Below are 19,774 nucleotides of genomic sequence, written 5' to 3' on the forward strand. Positions count from 1 at the left end.
TGGAAGCCCTCCATAGGGTCCAGGATCAACTTCGGCCTCCCATCCGCCAGGTTTATGTGTCTGCTCCTCCCCCTAACCTCCGTTTCTTTGAACCAGATAATGAAATCTGGATTAAGGGGTATAACCAGAAGACTCTGGAACCTTGTTGGAAAGGGCCTCACACTGTGATCTTGACCACGCCTATGGCTCTTACGATAGATGGGATCAGGATGTGGATATACCACTCCCATGTTAATATTGCAATAGTGAATAAGCTGGGAGCCCCCTTACTATCTGGATACCCAGGGGGTGATGCAACAACTTTGGCATTCAGTTCACAGTGGCTGTCAAGAAGGCCTATTGAACTGCCAGTTCTTAACTCTGCTTGACCCAGACGTAACACAAAATTGTTGATTACCAGACAGGGACTCTGCATTGGAAATAAGGCATCCCAGCCTATTCTCACCTCTGAAACCACGCTGTAACCCCTCCTGTTGCAGGATACAATTTCCTTCCCCTAGAGAACGCTTGGTGGGTTTATACCTTTGTGCTTACTTCATACATTTATGGCCTAGTTGTAAACATGACTGAGGATTTTTATATTCTAGTATAGGTTGTACCCAGGGTAACTTATTACTCTGGGGAGGATGTCGTCTTCAACCAGCTAGCAACTCCAAACAATCTGGTGAAAAAGTTGGCCATTTCCACTGTGTTACTAGGTTCCCTTCTTGACATAGGCCTGGCTGGAGCTGCTAGTGTAGGGTCCTCAGCCCTAATAATCCAAGGTAAAAATTACAGGGCCCTATAGATGGTGATAGATACACAGGAGGTGGAAAAGTCCATCATGGTCCTGCAGGATTCCCTAACCTCCCTGGCAGAAGTAGTCTTACACAACAGAAGAGGCCTAGACTTGCTGTTCCTCCAGCAGAAAGGACTCTGTGCAGCTTAGGTGAGGAATGCTGTTACTATGTTGACTATTCAGGGATAGTCAAAGAATCCAAGGCTTTAGTGAGAAAGTGACTACAAGATTGAAGAATAGAAAGAGAACAAACTTAGGGTTGGTAAGAGTCCCTCTTCAACTGTTCTCCTTGGCTGATCACCCTTGCCTCTGCCCTGACTGCTCCTCTTATCCTACTGATGTCAGCCTTGACTTGCAGTCCCTGCATAACCAATGCTTTAATTAAGTTTGTCAAAGAACAGATTCCACTGTTCAATTGATGATTCTTAAACAATAACACCAGCTGTAGAAACATCTCATGGATTTCAGATGGCCCATTACTGAAGGGGGGAATTAGATAGGCTGACTCCATGGCAGGCTCCAAATTGACAGTTCAGGAGACTAGGCCTAAATCTCTGTTTCCAAGAAATGGGCAAGTCTAGGCAAGTCAGTTACTGAAAAAAAAAATACCAGGCTTTAGGCAGCCAGTCAGAAACTGTCCTGCCATCAGACTCTGCCTCACCATGTGGTCAGAGGCAAGGGCAATGGGTCAGCAAGTTTCTAGACTTTCTCAGCAACAGTCTCCAGACTTCCCCAGCAACAGTATCCAGCTCCCAAGGCCCCAGCAATGGTTCTGGAATATCCCAAGAGATAGAGCCAACAGATTGAGAAAAATGTCACTCACCCCCTCCCCTGGAATTCCCCCAATGTACTTTAAATTGGGCCTTCGAACTCACTTGGGTTCCTCTATCTTGGTAGATGGTAGTCCCCAGCATGTTGGTGAACTCACTTGGGTTCCTCTATCTTGGTAGATGGTAGTCCCCAGCATGTTGGTGAACTCACTTGGGTTCATCTATCTTGGTAGATGGTAGTCCTCAGCATGTTGGTGAACTCACTTGGGTTCCTCTGTCTTGGTAGATGGTAGACCCCAGCATGTTGGACTTTTGTAGAATAAAATGCTCTTTGCTTTTACATACTCTCTGAGTCCAGAGTATCATTCATCAATGAATCAACCAAAGACCCTTATATTATCTCTTTCTCTCTCTTTCTCTCTCTCTCTCTCTCCCTCCCTCTCTCTATGTTTCAGGTGTCCAGAGCAGGAAACATAAAGATTGGCTTGTGTTTTCTTTATAAAATTCAGGAGTTATCTGAAAGACTTGACAGTTATAGTAAAGATTCCGTCCTTCCTGCATAGCTCCGAATGTTGGATGGAACACCCATTCGTGTCAATGGTAAGCAGTTTACTATAGAGTAATAGTACATTCTTTTCATCTTTCAGTGCTGCCTTTTTTTGTATGACACTGGAAGGTCAAGTCACTCATATTTTGACATAGTTCCTAATATTATTATTAAAAAATACCTCTATACTTTTATCCAGATTTCTCTGTTTTTTTCCCATTCATTTTTCTAAGATACTGTATTGAAAGAATCATTTGACTGTAACATTAAATTTTTTAGTCTATTTTTTTATTATTTGATTTATTTATATTCCAGCCCTCCATTCAGTCCATCTCCCCACAGTTCCTCATCATATTCTTCCTCCCCTTGCCTCTAAGAGAGTCCTCTTCCCCTAAACATGCCTCCCCCTTACCTGGGGCCTCAAGTCTCTCGAGGATTAGGCTCATCTTCTCCTGCTGAGGCCTGACTATATAAGTGCCAGGGTCCTCACACCAGCCCATGTATGCTGCCTGGTTGGTGGCTCAGGCTCTGAGAGCTCCTTGTGGTCTGGGTTAGTTAAGACTGCTGGTCTTCCTATGAGGTTGCCTTCCCCTTCAGCTTCTTCAATCCTTCCCCTAATTCAACCATAGGGGTCCCCAACTTCAGTCCAGTGGTTGGGTGTGAGTATCTGCTATGTCTCAGTCAGCTCCTGGTAGGGCCTCTCAGATGACAGTCATGCCAGGTTCCTGCCTGTAAGCATATGTTAGTATCAGTAATAGTGCCAGGCCTTGGTACCTCCCTCATACCCCATGAGATGGATTCCAAGTTGGGCTGGTACTGCCTTTCCTTCAGTTGAATCTCCATTTTTGTCCCTGTAGTTCTTTTAGACAGAAACAATTCTGGGTCAGAAATTTTGACTGTAGGTTGGTAATCCCATCCCTCCACTTGAAGCCCTATCTATCTACTGGAGGTGGACTCTTTGAGTTCCCTGTCCACATTGTTGGACATTTTGGTTAAGGTCACCCCCATTGAGTCCTGAGTGAGTCTCTCACTTCCTGGGTCTCCGGTACTTTCCAGAGGGTCCCCCCAACTCCCATCCCCTGAGGGTGCATATTTCTATTCATTCTCCATGTCTTCTGGGCTTCTCACCTGTCCCTGCCCCACCCAACCTCATACCTGATCCTGTTCCCCTTTTCTCCTCCCCCTCTACGCCATTTTTAATTTGGCTATTTGGCTTTTTGGAAGTTAATCTCTTGAGTTCCTTATATTTTGGATATTAGCCCTTTATCAAATGTAGAGTTAGTAAAGCTATTTTCCCAATTTGTAGGTTGCAGATTTCTCCTATTGAAGGAATCTTTTGCCTTACAGAAGCCTTTCAGTTTCATGAAGTTCCATTTATCAATTGTTGATCTGAGAGCCTGAGCCATTGGAGTTCTGTTCAGGAAGTTTTCCCCATGCCAATGAGCTTGAGGCTCTTTCCCACTTTCTCTTCTACAAAGACCCAACAAAGAAAGAGAACTTCAGACCAATTTCTCTTATGAATTTCAATGCAAAAATACACAATAAAATTCTTGGAAACAAAATTCTTGCAAATCGAATCCAAGAACACATCAAAATGATCACTCATAATGATCAAGTAGACATCATCTCAGGGATGCAGGGATGGTTTAATATACGAAAATCTATCAAACACACTAATAAAGAAACAGAAGGAAAAAAGTCACACGATCTCATTAGATGCTGAAAAAGCTTTTGACAAAGCACATTATCCATTTATGTTAAAAGTCTTATAGAAATCAAGAATTCATGGCACATAGCTAGACATAATAAAAACAATTTAACTGCAAGCCAACAGTCAATATGAAATTAAATGAAGAGAAACTAGAAGCAATCCCACTAAAATCAGGGACAAGACAAAGATGCCCACTCTGTCCTTATCTATTCAATATAGTACTGGAAGTTGTAGCTAGAGCAATTAGACAACAAAAAGAGATACAAGGGGATACACATTGGCAAAGAAGAAGTCAAAGTATCACTATTTGCAGATGATATAATAGTATACATAAACAATCCCCAATATTCCACCAGAGAACTCCTACAGCTGATAAACATCTTCCGCAAGGTGGCAGGATATAACATTAACTCAAACAAATCAGTAGCCTTCCTTTATACCAATGATAAACAGGATGAGAAAGAAATTCAGGAAACAACATCCTTCACAATAGTCACAAATAGTATAAAATATCTTGATGTAACTTACCAAGCAAGTGAAAGATCTATATGACAAGAACTTCAAATTCCTTAAGAAAGAAATCAAAAAAGACCTTAGAAGGTGGAAAGATCTCCCATGCTCATGGATTGGTAAGATTAACATAGTGAAAATGCCCATATTACCAAAAGCAATCTACAGATTTAATGCAATCCCCGTCAAAATTCCAACACCATTCTTCACAGACATGGAAAGAGCAATTCTCAACTTCCTATGTAAAAACAAAACTCCAGGATAGTCAAAACAATTCTCAACAATAAAAGATCTTATTTGGGGAATCACCATCCCTGATCTCAAGCTGTACTACAAAGCAATAGTGGTAAAGATCACATGGTATTGGTACAGAGACAGACAGGTAGATCAATGGAACAGAATTGAAGACCCAGAAATAAACCCACATGCCCTTGCACACTTGATCTTTGACAAAGAAGCCATAAACATACAGTGAAAAAAGAAATCATCTTTAATAAGTAGAATTTATTGAATAAATGGAAGAATGAAAATAGATACACATTTATCACCTTGCGTGTAAAGCTCAAGTCCAAGTGGATCAAGGACATATAATCAAATACACTGAATCAAATCCTATTTTTAATGGTGGTTCTTAAATACTTTAACCTCTTTTGTAGCCCACCACCCACCAGAAAAGAAAGGATAAAAATGAAAGGATGTGGAGAAGCAGACCTTTTTAGAAATGGTTCTTTGGAGCAGCTCCCATCTGTGTTTGTCTGGAAATCGGTAGTTCAGTTCATAGGAGTCTGCAGCTGTAGTTTGATCCACTCATAAACAATTCATGGATACATCAGCAGTCCAGTTCTGTAGAGTCAGGATAGCAAACAGGAATCAGCAGCAGTGGCACTACTTAGCAGAGACAGTCAGTCTCTTATTAGTGAAGAATCCCTCATCATGTGTCCTTTCACGTGCTTGTGTTTACAGACCACCCTTTCTCCTGCATCTATTTCAGTGAAAAGTTCCTTCACAAGTCTGCCTTTTAGCCTTTTACCTATGTCCACTTCAGGAAAACACTCCTTCCTGTGTTTGTCTCAGAAAAACACCTTTCAATACAACTTACTTTCCAAAGAATCCTTAAGTTTCTACTTCATTTGACTACTCTTAGTTCTTAATAGTTTCAATGCATGCTTTATTATGCTGTTGATGGAAGAAGCAGTCAGTACATATTTTGTTCAATGTTTCTTCTCATGGTTAGACAAGGATTATCCATTTATAGGAGATTTATCTTGATTTGATTTTAGAGTCTTGTGTGTATTTGTATGTGCCTATGTGAGCCACTTGTGTGCACAGGCCGGTAGAGGCCAGAGGGGATGGGATCCTCTGGAACTGAAGTTGTAGGCATTTGTGAGCCCAGCCCAGCTTCTCTCTAAGAACAGTAAGTATTCTTAACAGGTGAACTCTCTCTTGAGCCCCCTTAGGTTTATTTTTAATGAGCTTGTTTATTCTGGTCAGTCTACCAAAATGAAAATATATTATGTTGCTTTTCATGATTAAAATACATATAAAATATTAAATCATTTGTGTCCATTGCTCACACCTAAAGAGAAGAATCTTTCAGACCTGTTTTGGATAAACACAACACTAACATACTTCCCAGTTGAGTCAGCTCTCACTAGGATATTAGGGTTAACTTCCTGTCTTAATTTTGTGGTAAATACAATTTTTCTTCAAACATAGGCCTCCTATCTCAACTTGAATATCACAGGCGGGGTGAAATCACACAAACCACGGACATGGGCAATTTTCTTAAGGCCAACATCACAGAGAATATTGAAATTCCTCTTCCAGAACGAGGCTTTAGGAGAGCCTAGGATAGCAGCGTAGGACAAGGACACTCCAATAATGCACCACAAGCTTCCCTCTCCCAGAGCCTCAGGAACAGACTTAGAGGCTCGCCCCGCCCATTTCCGGGTTCTTGGCACCGCGGCCGTCGCATGCGTAATGACGTTTAAGTCCCCTGCAGACCCCGGAAGTGCAACTCGAACTTGGTCTGGGCGCCGCTCTCTCGAGAGAAAGTAGGAGCCAGGCGCAAGGGAGTTCGCCCAGAGATCTAGACGGCCACGCCTCCTCGCCCCTACCCTCTCAGCGTTCCTGCTGGGGACAGAGCTCAGGTAGGACTGTGCTGGCCACCTCTGCGACCTGCCGCAGGGGCGAGACCCTGGAGAGATTGGCCTTGGCTAGACTCGGGCGGGATGCTGGCGCTGGGGTCCTGAATGTCAGAAGCCACGTGTCGTCTCTGGGCCACTTCTCTCACCTATGTGCAAGACCTTGTAAAAGGGCTGCCTCACCTGCCTTGTCCACTCTCCAGGCAGGAGGAACATGTGTGACTTGGGATGGCTAGCCTGTGTCTGAGTCCCTGAGCCTTTGATTGTCACCAGATACCTTAGATAGAGGAAAAGACCCTCCACTTAATGTATTGCAGTTGTCTGGTTGAAGTTGTTTTTAGTTGTTCGTTTTCATACAAAGAGTGTCAACCGCTAACGCCGTGGCATACATTAATAGCAAACATTGAAGTGTACTTATAAAATGCCCTCAAAAACGTGTATCATGTGTACGTTAGTAGGATGTATACATTCTTCTGTAAGTTACTTACATTCTGAAGTAGACCACATCACGTGCTTTCCCAAAGTGTCTGTCTTTGTAATCAAGTAACTTCTGTCTAAGAGTGTTTGAGTTACATTTTAAAGACAAATCGTATTGTCCATTTTCCCCAAATCCTCAAAAAAGCTGTATTGAGAAAGTTCTGTGGTCTGGACCAGTTACTGCCTTGTTTCGATTGTTTTGATATAATAGGTCCAGTGTGGTGGTGCTCTTAAAGCTCATGGATTAGTTTTGTCAAAAAGAACTTTCAAAATATTCTGTTTCTCCTTATTCTTTTTCCTTTCTTGTGAGAGACAGATACCCCTTTTCATTCTCAGACTAAGTCAGAGCAGGCTAAGTTCGGGTTTCATTGTTAGTGCTGGCATGGTGTGTTCTGTAAGCTTTCCTACTTTTAAACTTAGGAGTCTGGCCCCTTTAACTGTCAAAGGGATGAGAATTGAAGGGCTGTGTGGAATGGCTTTTTGGCTGTGACTACAGCTGCACTTCTAATGGCAGAACAGTATCCAGGCCGGGAGGAAAACAGAATTTATAATGCTGCGAGCATTGATCTGTATTCATCTAGCTTGTATTGACTAGCCACCGACAGTATGTCAGGTAGTGTGCCATGTTCAGAGAAGATGGTAGTAAACAATACAGAAGGTCCTGGGCTGCTGGTGCTTTTACTCTAGTGAGTGGAGAGCAATCCTCATGAAAATGCATAAACAGTAGTGAAAAGGCTCGTGAGGAAAAATGAAGCAAGTGGAGGGGAGAAGGGCCTGTTGAGTAGAGATCCAAATTAAGTGAGAAACTGGACTCTACAGTTATGGGGGGTATGGTTTAGGTGAGTACAAAGGCTCTGACTTGTTATGTTTATGAGAGATCATACTTATTGACCACCAGCTTAGCTTTGGGAGGAGAATCTAGGGTCAGTACACATTCAAAGGTACTTCTATGCTCTTTATTGAGCAATAACAAAATTACCAATGTTTAGTCAGTTAATGTAATGTATGTTGCCCTTTGTTTTGTTAGATTGAGTTTGCCCAGTAGTGTCAGTATTTAGTAAATATGTCTCTTCTCTGTACCAATTTTACTTTTCATTTTCTTTATCATTATAGTAAGATGTACCTAACACAATATTTTACTTGGGAGGCATAGGCAGGAGGGTCTCTGTGAGTTTGAGAGCAGCCTGGTCTACAAAATAAGTTCCAAGATAGTCAGGACTGTTACACAGAAAACCCTGTCTGCTTTTCTGTATAAGCTGGAATCTTGAAGAGGTAAGCTCCAACAGATGTGTTGGTGAGCAAGTGCAAGCAGACAAAGAAGAGTGAGTTTTTCTTCTCCAATGTCCTCATGTAGATCTCTAGCAGAAGGTGTGGTTCAGATTAAAGATGTGTACCACCACTCCTGGATCTGGAACTTGCTTTGTCCCAGGCTGACCTTGAACTCAGACATCAGATTGGGATTAAATGCATGTTCTACCTTGCCTGGGCCTAAGTTTTCATGCCCAGTATGCATCAATATCTCCATGTCAAGATCTGGGTTAGAAGCCTGTTTATTCCAACTTCAAGATCTGTACTACAGGTGTGCTCTCCACTTCTGGATTGTAGTTCATTCCAGATGTAGTCAAGGTGACAACCAGGAATAGTCATGACATCTCCACTGGTGCATTTATTTTACCTTTATTTTGATTATTACGATTATACCTATATTGGAGTCCCAGAAAGCGGTCACGAGATTTGAATGTTATTTTGTATTGTTTTTCAATAAAAGTATTTTAAAGATTTTCTGTTAAAAAAAGAAAAACAACAACAGCAACAACAACAACAATTTCAAGTATTCAGTTCAGTTATACAAATGATGTGCATGCCGTTGAATAGCCATCATTGCTGTTTGTCTTTAGTACTTTTTCAGTTTTCCTGGATGAACTCTGTACTTGTTAAATACCACCTCCTCATTGCTAACTGTCTTTAGCCCCTGGCAACAATGGAGCGTCTTTCTGCGTCTGTGTCTATGACCACTGTGAACATATCATATGAGTATACTCATACAGCATTTGTCCTTTTGTGATTGGCTTATTTAACTTAGGACAATGTTCCCAAGTTTGAACTATGTTATTGCTTATGTCAGAATGTCCTTCCTTTAAAAGCTGAAGATAATAATCACTGAAGCAGCTTTTATCTCTGTGTACTTGCTTTTACTTTTTTGGCCACTACTGTCAATGCTGCTGCTGTGTGCATGAACATCTGTCTGCCTTATGTTCATTTCTTCTGGTTATATATCTGTCAGTGAAACTGACTAAATGGTAACTTGGAAAAGTTTGCATCTTGAATGTGTATTTATTAAGGTTGAATACTCAGAAAAGTGCTATGGGAAAGAATCAGGTCCTGGTCGGAGGTTATCATCAGGTCCTGCTCGAAGGTTTTCATGCCCTTGAAGAGGGTAGTAGGGTCTTAGCCCCTTCCTCTTCCCTTTGTTTGTGCTTCTTGGCTAGTGTTTGCTGTTTGCTTTGCCATGTGTTCCTTTCTGCTCCCACTATAATGTGTTCCCTTGCGTAGGTACGGAAGCAATAGGACCAACTAAAGATGTACTGAACCCTCTAAAATTGTGGGCCAAAGAGAACATTTCCCTTTATATGCTGACTATCTTAGTGCTTGTTACAGTAACAGAAAGCTGACTAACATGTGATTCTGAGTCTAAGTTTTTAAGGAGTTGCCGTACTGTTTACCATGATGACTATCCACTTTTCCTTTCCCATCAGCCATGCACAGGGTTCTCATTTTCCCACAGTGTTGTGAATATTTGTCCACATCTTCGTGACACCTTTAAAAAAAGGTAATTGCCATACTCATAACTGTGTAGGACTGTGGTTTTGGTTCATAGTAGGACAATATTGGTGATGTTAAGTACTTTTTACTGTGCTTTTTGGTCACTAACATATCTACTTTGGAGTTTTTGGAATAGGCTTTGTAGTCTAGGCTGGCTTCATACTCACAATTCTTCTGCCACATCCATATACATAGCAAGATTAAATAGGCTTACAGGTGTGGTAACCAGTCCCAGCTCTTTGAGGTGTGTGTTGTACTGGGGATTGAGCCAGGGACTTATGCATACTGGACAAATGCTATAGCACTCAGCTGTGTTTCAAGCTTCTTAATTTAAGAATTGATTCCAATAAAACTTTTTAAGATTAATTTGTGATATTTTATAGTGTTGGGTTGCCTTTTAAGATAGCAAACACCATGTGTTTTCTTGCTTTTTAACCTTAAAGTTCTATAATATTAAAAGCCCTCAAATGACTGTAGGCTAGGTATCTAAACCCCATACTTAGAAATTAAACAAAAACAAAAACAGAACACTAAAAGCTTCCTTTGTACAATGAACAAAGCTTTTAGTATCACATTATGATGAAAACAGCTCAGAGAAACCAAAGATCTGTCTGCTTTGCTTTGTTGACTTCTTCTTTAGTTGAAAGGAAAAAGGTATATTGATTGTCTGGCTGTTCCTGTGAAGTAGACCACCTTTGTTTGCTAGCTGAGAAGAGAAGGACACTGAAGGAAAGTGATGAGGAGAAAAGATATGCTGTGAGGAAAAGCAGTGCTTTGGCTGGACGGACAGTGACAAAGGAGATCAGTAATAATAATAGACAGTGAGCACTGTGACTGACAACACAGAGAGGACCCAACAACCAAGTAATGAGATTCTATTGATTCACAGATTGGAATGGCATGGGGAAGAGGGTGAGAGAGTGCAAACCCCCAATCCCTTCTCAGCGTGTGGTTCTGAAGCAAAACACTTGGCCCTCAGTAATCCAGGGGGACCTGCTCCATATCAAGTACCGTGCTTGAATTTCTGTGGGTCACTAGCTGTTGTTGGAAGGTATGAGCTGTGTATGGTTCTGTGGAGTAAGTAAGTGTAAGTTCTTGAGAATGTGTATCACATGATTTCTGTTCCTATGACAGAGATTTATTTGAGTACAACCTCCCTCCTTCCCCCAGTCTCTTACTATGTAACTCTGACTGATCTAGAACTTGCCATGAAGACCAAGCTGGTCTCAAACTCAAAGTGATCCACCTGCCTCTGCCTCTCAAAAGCTGAGATTAAAGGTATCAACCACCATGTTAGCCATTAAAATATTTTTTATTTAATATTTAAAAGAAGTATCTTAACTGAAGGATGCCTGAATATCTACTAGGTTAGAGTAAATAAGTAACGAGTAACTTTTTTTTTTTTCCAAATACCATTTATTACATACTTTGGGAACAGAGGCTTACCAGCTCTTTCAGTTATAAAGCTCATTTAAGTCAACCATTTTTCTGTAGTTTAAATAATGAATGAAGGAAATTATGCCATAAATTTCCTTATCATTTTTGGCTAACTGAAATTTGTCAATTTGCTACATATGAAGTGACTTGCTCAAGGCTTTGCAGCTAAGTTACGCATAAGTTAGAGATGGCAGCAGGGCATTGCTTTCTCTACATCATTGTCCCCTGGTTTTTGGAAGCGCTTTGGTTTGCAATGTATGTAACACTTTTTGTTTCTGAGAAAATATTACTGTTAGGACAGATTAGCAGAGCAAGTACTTACTGTATGTACACTTCTTTATAACAGGTTTTATATTTGAAGTAAGCACAGTGTTACATCATCATAAACATGATCTTAATTTACTTAGAGTTTATAGGGGTGATAATAAGGCTCGAGTTGTGGTTAGGGACTTGGAAACCCCTTTAATAGCTCCTTAGAACAATGATTATAACCAGTATACAACCAGTACACAGCAGTGTCACTATAAACCATTTGGGAGCATCGTCATCATAATCAATCAGTTACAAGAAATCAGCATGAGAGTCTATAGAGTTACTATATGTGGCTCAACACTTTAGAGTAAACGTCCAAGAGAGCAAAGGCAGGAAGGCTGTTTCCTTCTGCAAAACATACTTTACCTTTATTTTATTTACCTTGTATACAAGATGAAACAAACTGGGATTGTGGCCCAGTTATAATCCCAAATGAGATGATTTAAAAGTGTTAAAAAATTGATTAGTTGGTAGATGAGAGGCTATGTTGCTTTGAATACCTTCTTTTTTCTTGATATCATTTATCTTTATATTGAGGAAGATTTTCTGATATTAACTTCAATTTGGAAATTACATTAACCCATCTGGATTACCTCTGATATAATTGGGATGATTTTTCTTTTTTTAAAAAATTAATCAAGCAATTAAAATAATAATAATAATTTACTTATTTACTTTACATCCCACTCACTGACCCCCTCCTAGTCACCTCCTCTCACAGTCTTTTCCCTATGACCCTTTCTCGTCTCCTCTGAGCGAGTGGAGGTACCCTAGGTATCCCCCAACCCCGGCACATCAAGTCTCTGTGAGGCTAGGTGTATCCTCTCCTACTAAGGGCAGACAAAGCAACCCAGCCAGAACATATCCCATATACAGGCAACAGCTTTTAGGATAGCTCCTGCTCCAGTCATCCTGGACCCATATGAAGACCAAGTTGAACATCTGCTACATATTTGTGAGGAGGCCCAGGCCCAGCCCATGTATGTTTGGTTGATGGTTCAGTCTCTGAGAGCCACAAGGGTCCAAGTTAGTTGACTCTGCTGGTCTTCTTGTGGAGTTGCTATCCTTTAGGGGCCCTCAATCCTTCCTCCTACTCTTCCATAGGAGTCCCCTAGCTCCATCAAATGTTTGGCTGTGGGTGTATATATCTGTCTGAGTCAGCTGCTGGGTGGAGTCTCTCAGAGGACAGCCATGCTGGACTCCTGTCTGAAAGCATAACAGAGTATCGTTAATAGTGTCAAGGATTGGTGCTTGCCCATGGGATGGGTCCAAAGCTGGGCTGGTCATTGGTTGGCCTCTTCTTCAGTCTCTGTTCCAGTCACGTGTCTGTGCATCTCCTGTAGACAGGATAAACCTTGGGCCAAAAGTTCTGTGGATGGGTTGGTGTCTCCATCCCTCCACTGGGGTTTGTGCCTGGCTACAGGAGGTGGCTTCCACAAGTTCCTCATCACCATACTGTGAGTCACAGCCAAGGACACCCTCATTGATTCTCAGGTACCTCTTACGTCCCAGGTCTCTGTCTCTTCCTGGAGATACCCCTGTTTCTCCCCATCCCAGTCAGCTGTAGTCAGCCACCCTTCCTATCCCTCCCCATGCCTGATCTAGAACGCCCTCCCCATTTCTCTCCTGGCCCCCTCTCCCACTCAGTTCCTTCCATCTGCCTTTTATGACTATTTTATTACCCCCTCTAAGAGAGATTCAAGCCTTCTTGTTTAGCTTCTATGGGTCTGTGGAGTGTAGCATGGCTGTATTTTATGGCTAATATCCACTTATAAGTGAGTACATACCATGCATGTCTCTTTGGGGCTGGGTTACCTCACTCAGGATGATATTCTCAAGATCCAGCCACTTGCCTGGAAAATTTATGAAGTCTTTTTCCTTAATAGCTGATTAGTATTCTATTGTGTAGATGTACCACATTTTCTTTATTCATTCTTCAGTTGGGGGATATGTAGATTGCTTCCAGTTTCTGGCTATTATGAAAGAAGCTACTATGAATATGAACAAGTGTCTTTGTGGGCTTGTGGAGCATCTTTTGGACATTTGCCCAGGAGTAGTCTATAGCTGCGTCTTGAGGTAAAACTATTCCCAGTTTTCTGAGAAATTGCCAAATTGTTTTCCAAAGTGGTTGTACAAGTTTGCAGTCCTACAAGCAATGGGAGAGTGTTCGTAGCCATTCTGATTGGTGTAAGATGGCATCTCAGAGTTGTTTTGACTTTCACTTCCCTGATGAGTAAAGACTTTGAACATTTATTTAGGCGCTTCTCTGCCATTCAAGATTCCCCTGTTGAGAATTTTGTTTAGCTCTGTTGCCCATTTTTAAATTGGGTTATTTGGGTTGTTAGTGTTTAAATTCTTGAGTTCCTTAAAAATTTTGGATATTAACTCTTTGTCAGAAGCAGGATTTGTGAAGATCCTCTCCCAATCTGTAGGGTGTTGTTTTGTTCTATCGACAGCAATCCTTTGCCTTACTGCTTTGTAGTTTCACAAAGTCCCATTTACCAATTGTTAATCTTAGAGCCTGAGCCATTGGTGTTCTGTTCAGGAAATTGTCTCCTGTTCCAATACATTCAAGGGTATGTTCTACTTTCTCTTCTATGAGATTTGGTATGTTCAGTTTTATATTGAGATCCTTGGACTTGAGTTTTGTGCAGGATGATAAATAAGATCTATTTTCATTCTTCTACATGCAGACATCCAGTTAGGACCAGCACTGTTTGTTGAAGATGCTTTTATTTTTCCATTGCATGGCTTTGGCTTCTTTATCAAAAATCAAGTGTCCATAAACATGTGGGTTTATTTCTGGGTCTTCGATTCGATTCTGTTGATCAATGTGTCTGTCTGTCCCAATACCATGCAGTTTTATCACTGTGCTCTGTAGGACAGCTTGAAGTCAGGGATGGGGATTCCTCCCAGCCTTCTTTTATTGTTCAAGATTGTTTTGACTATCCTGGGTTTTTTATTTTTTCCATATGATATTGAGAATTTCTCTTTTAAATTATGTTGGAAACTTTGATGGGGATTGCATTGGATCTGTAGATTGCTTTTGGTAAGATGGCCATTTTCACTGTGTTAATCCTAGTTATCCATGAGAATGGGAGATCTTTCAATCTTCTAATATCTTCATCACTTTTTTTCTTCAGGGACTTGAAGTTCCTGTCATACAGATCTTTCACTTGCTTGGTTAGAGTTACACCAAGGTATTTTATATTATTTGTGACTTTTGTGAATGGTGTTGTTTCCCTAATTTATTTCTCAACCTGTTTTTCACTTATATAAAGGAAGGCTACTGATTTGTTTGAGTTAATTTTATATCCAGCCACTTTGCTTTTTTTTTCTTATCAGCTGTAGTTGTCTGGTGGAATTTTGGGGGTTTCTCATGTATACTGTCATATCAGCCTCAAATAGTGATGCCTTGACTTCTTGTCAACTTGTACCCCTTGATCTCCCTTTGTTGTCTAATTGCTCTAGCTGGAACTTGGAGTACTATAAGGACAGAGTGGGCAGCCTTGTCTTGTCCCTGATTTTAGTGGGATTGTTTCATGCCTTTTCCATTTAATTTGATATTGGCTGTAGGTTTGCTGTTGGTGGAACTTTTGGGATCGCTTATGTATACTATCATATCACTTGCAAATAGCGATACGTTGACCTCTTTTACAGTTTGCATCCCCTTGATCTCCTTTAGTTGTCTTATTGGTCTGGCTAGAACTATATTGTACTATAATTTTACTTATATTGTATATAAGTACTATATAGAAGAGGAGAGAGTGAGCAACTTTGTCTTATCCCTGATTTTAACGGAATTAATTTAAGTTTCTCTCCATTTAGCTTGATGGTTGCATTGGCTTGCTGTATATTGCTTTGATTATGTTTAGGTATGTGCCTTTTATCCCTGATGTCTCTAATACTTTAAATATGAAGGGCTGTTGGATTTTGTCGAAGACTTTTTCAGCATCTAATAAGATGATCATGTGATTTTTTTCTTTCACTTTGCTTATATGGTGGATTACATTGATTTTCTTATATTGAACCATTATTTCATCCATGTGATGAAGCCTACTTTATCTTGATGGATTATGTTTTTGATGTGTTCTTGGATTTGGTTTGAGAGAATTTTGTTGAGTAGTTTTGCATCAGTGTTAATAGAGTTAAGTTCTTTTTCTTTGTTTACTCTTTGTGTGGTTGAGGTATCAGGGTGACCAGCTTTATAGAATGAGTTTGGCAGTATTTCTTTTGTTTCTATTTGTGGAATAGTTTGAGGAGTATTGTACTAGTGCTAGTTTGAAAGTCTGGTAGAATTCTGCCCTAAAACCATCTGGCCCTGGGCTTCCCCCCCCCCCATTTGTTTGTTCACAAGCCTTTTAATGAGTGCTTTTATTTCTTTAGGGGTTGTAGGGCTGTTTAAATAGTTTACCTGATCTTTATTTAACTTTGGTAAAGTGGCATCTATCTAGAAAATTGTCCATTTTGTTAACATTTTCTAATTTTGTAGAGTATAGGCTTTTGAGATAAGACCTAATGATTCTTTGAATTTCCTCAGTGTCTGTTGTTATGTCTCCCTTTTCTTTTCTGCTTTTGTTTATTTGGATACTGTCTATTTCTTTTGGCTCATTTAGCTATGAGTTTGTCTATCTTATTGATTTTTTTCAAAGAACCAGTTTTTGGTTTCATTGATTCTTTATATTGTTTTCTTTATTTCTAACTGATTGATTTTAGCCCCAATTTTGATTATTTCTTGCCTTCTACAGTCTTTGGTGTGCTTGCTTCTTCTTTTTCTTTGTTTTGTTTCTAGAGCATTCAGGTATACTTTTAAATTGCTGATATGCTAACTCTCTAATTTTCTGAAGGCACTTAGTGCTGTGAACTTTCCTCTCAATACTGCTTTCATTGTTTTCCATAAATTTGGATATATTGTGCCTTCATTTTCATTGAATTCTAGACAGTCTTTAATTTCTTCCCTGACAGAGATCATGGATTAGAGAGTTGTCAATTTCTATGAGTTTGTAGGCTTTCTAGTATTGCCCTGTTGTTGTTGAAGTTTAGCTTTAATCCGTGATGGTCTGATAAGATACAAGGTGTTATTTCAGTTTTTCTGTATCTGTTGAGGCTTGCTTTGTGACTGACTCTATGGTCAATTTTGGAAAAGGATCCATGAGGTGCTGAGAAGAAGGTATATTCTTTTGTGTTTGGGTGAAATATTCTATAGATGTCTGTTAAGGCCATTTCATTCATAATGTATGTTTGTTTTGTTATTTCTCTGTTTAGTTTTTGTCAGACCTGTGTATTGGAAAGAGTGGAGTGTTGAAGTCTCTCATTATTAATATGTTGTTTTTGATGTGCAATTTAAGCTTCAGCAATGTTTCTTTTACAAATGTAGGTTCCCTTACGTTTAGGGCATAGGCATTCAGAATTGAGATAACCATCTTGATAAATTTTTTTCTTTGATGAGTATGAAGTGTTCTTCCCTGTCTCTTTGATTAATTTTGGTTGATTTTTGAATTTTATTTTTATTTTTTATTCTATTATATATTATATATTTTGTATACATTCATACATTATATATTTATATTATTATTTTACTTATATCTAATCTATAATTTTATTAGATATTTGGATGACTACCCCAGGTTGCTTCTTGGATCTGTTTGCTTGGAAAACTTTTTTCCAGCTTTTTACTCTGAGGGGATATCTATCTTTATTGCTGAGGTGTGTTTCTTGAATGCAGCAGAATAATGGATCCTGTTTTCACATCCATTTTGTTAGCCAATTGTTTTTTTCCTGTTTGTTTTTTTTTGATGTTGGTGGTGTTAGAGTGTGTGTGTGTGTGTGTATGTGCATGTGCGCACGCCTGTTCATAGTCCCCCCCACCCCGTTTTTTCTGGCATGTAATTATTTCCTGTGTTTTCTTGGATATAGTTGTTCTCTTTGGATTGAAATTTTCCTTCTAGTATTTTTTTGTATGGCTGGATTTGTGTATAGATGTTATGTTTGAATTTTCATTTGTCTTGAAATACCTTGTTTTTTCCATCTGTGGTGATTGAAAGTTTTGCTGGGTATCGTAGTCTAGGTTGGCATCTGTGATTCTTTTTAGAGTTTGCAAGTCTGTCCAAGCCCTTCTAGCTTTTAGAGTTTTTGTTGAGAAAATGGGTGTAATTTTGATAGGTCTGCCTTGGCATTTTAACTGTTTTTTTCCCCCTGCTGTTTTTAAATATTCTTTCTTTGACTTAAAGAATTGTGTTTTGATTATTGTGTGGTGGGAAGATTTTTTTTTCCCTAGTCCAGTCTACTTAGTATTCTATAAGCTTCTTGCATGTTTTCTTTTTTTAGATTGGGAAAGTTTTCTTCTACGGTTTGGTTGAAAATTACTTCTGGCCCTTGGAGCTGGAATTCTTCATCTTTTTCTATTACTGTTATTCTTAGGTTAGGTCTTTCCATGGTATCCGAAATTTCCTGGATGTTTTGTGTCAGAAATGTTTTAGATTTTACATTTTCTTTGACTGATGTATCATTTTCTTGCATTGTAACTTCTATGCCTGAGATTCTTTCTTCCATCTCCTGCATTCTTTGGTGATGCTTGTATCTGTTGTTTCTGTTCTCTTCTCTAGGTTTTCCATCTCCAGGATTCCCTCACTTTGTATTTTCTTTATTGTTTCTCCACTTTCAGGTCCCACATGTTTTATTTAATTCCTTCACCTGTTTATTTGTATTTTCCTGTAAATCTTTATGAGATTTATTTGTTTCCTCTTTAAAGACCACTACCTGTTTGATTGTATTTTCCTGTATTTCTTTAAGGGATGTATTCATTTCCTCTTTAAAAGCCTCTATCATCCTTATAAGATTTGATTTAAGGTCGTTTTCTTGTGCTTTGGTTGTGTTAGGATATCCAGGTCTTGCTATATAGTAGGATAGCTGTACACTGAAGGTCCCATATTGCCCTGGCTTTTGTTGACTGTGGTTTGAGGGCCTTTAGCCATCTGGATGCCTTTGATCCCATGATGTTCCTGTATGGTTCCGGCTCAGCAGGTCTGATTGGGATGATTTTTCTTAAGTGGTCATATTTAGAAATTTGTGTGGTTAAAAAGGATGAGATTAGTCAGATTGATGAGATTCAGATAGAAGAGAAAGAAGATATATCATGTAAGAATTGGTCGAACAGGGTTAGGGCTTGTCTCAAAAGAGAAGAATAAGGCAGATTGATGACTTGAGCCCCATTTCTGGAGCCCATGATGGAAGATGAATACTGATTCCCCTGAATTTTCCTCTGACCACCATGTGTGATCCACAACACATGTGTTCCTGTGCATATGCATTTGTATACATTTATGCATACACAGAGAGACTGATAAATAATATGTCTAAAATACTAGGATGGTTCAGATAAAGCTTAAGACACAGAAGAGCTGAAGTTGATGGGACCCAAACCGTGAAAACAGAAAGGTGACTCTTGTTTTTACTGTCAGTAAAGGTAGATACCCTAGTCATAAGGCAGTTTGCATGTCACACTAGAGGATCTTACATGCTAGGCTGGACATCTACAGTCCTGTCAGGACTTTGTTAAAATAGTTTATATTTGAACAAAGCCATGCATAGGATCTGATAGCAAGTATCAATAAAAACTCTTTATGATGTAACTGGGTTTTTAAGAAAAAAAGGATGCCTAATTTAGGAAACTCAAAAGTGATCATTTAAAATATACTAGATAGATACTTGAATTACCTCTATGGCAATTGACATTGTAAAACAAAAGTGAAATTTGTTATTACTGGAGGAGAAATTTGTAGTGAGAGACAGAGTTGAAGCAGGAGGTAAATGCCGTGGACTGTGAATGTGCCAAAGGGTGTGGGAAAAGAACAGTCCCGCAGACTGCTCAGGACCTTGCATCTGCTTCCGAGGCCCATGAAGAACTGTCCCGCAGACTGCTCAGGACCTTGCATCTGCTTCCGAGGCCCATGAAGAACAGTCCTGCAGACTGCTCAGGACCTTGCATCTGCTTCCGAGGCCCATGAAGAACAGTCCTGCAGACTGCTTAGGACCTTGCATGAAGTACTGAGCTCCTGAGCACATTATCTAGCTTTCTAGAATTGCAATCAAATTGTAATTCAAATTACAAAGAGAAAAGGGTGATTCTGGCTCATAGCTGAGAGTTTTCAGCCATACTTGATCTGATTGCTTTCTGTGACAAGGCAGCAGCACACCGAGGTGGGAGCACAGCCTTGTTTCCATGCTCTTTTCTCCTGCTTGCTTCTCTTTTTTTCCTTCCTTCCC

The 19,774-nt window shown here is 39.8% G+C and overlaps 1 protein-coding gene across 3 annotated transcripts in view; it reads left to right on the forward strand.

Annotated features, from left to right (window-relative positions):
- The first annotated feature begins 6,318 nt into the window (after positions 1–6,318).
- Positions 6,319–19,774, forward strand: part of Fam172a (family with sequence similarity 172 member A) — a 416,134-nt gene continuing 402,678 nt past the window's right edge. For 2 of the 3 annotated variants that reach the window (XM_028760102.1, XM_028760101.1), the window contains exon 1: positions 6,366–6,466. The gene's annotated coding sequence lies outside the window, so the exon portion shown is untranslated. Of the gene's footprint in view, positions 6,467–19,774 lie in introns of all 3 variants that reach the window. The other variant, XM_028760104.1, reaches the window with a different exon arrangement.

This window comes from Grammomys surdaster, unplaced genomic scaffold (assembly GCF_004785775.1).
Source record: "Grammomys surdaster isolate TR1022 unplaced genomic scaffold, NIH_TR_1.0 126391, whole genome shotgun sequence".
In the NCBI taxonomy this organism is placed as follows: domain Eukaryota; kingdom Metazoa; phylum Chordata; class Mammalia; order Rodentia; family Muridae; genus Grammomys; species Grammomys surdaster.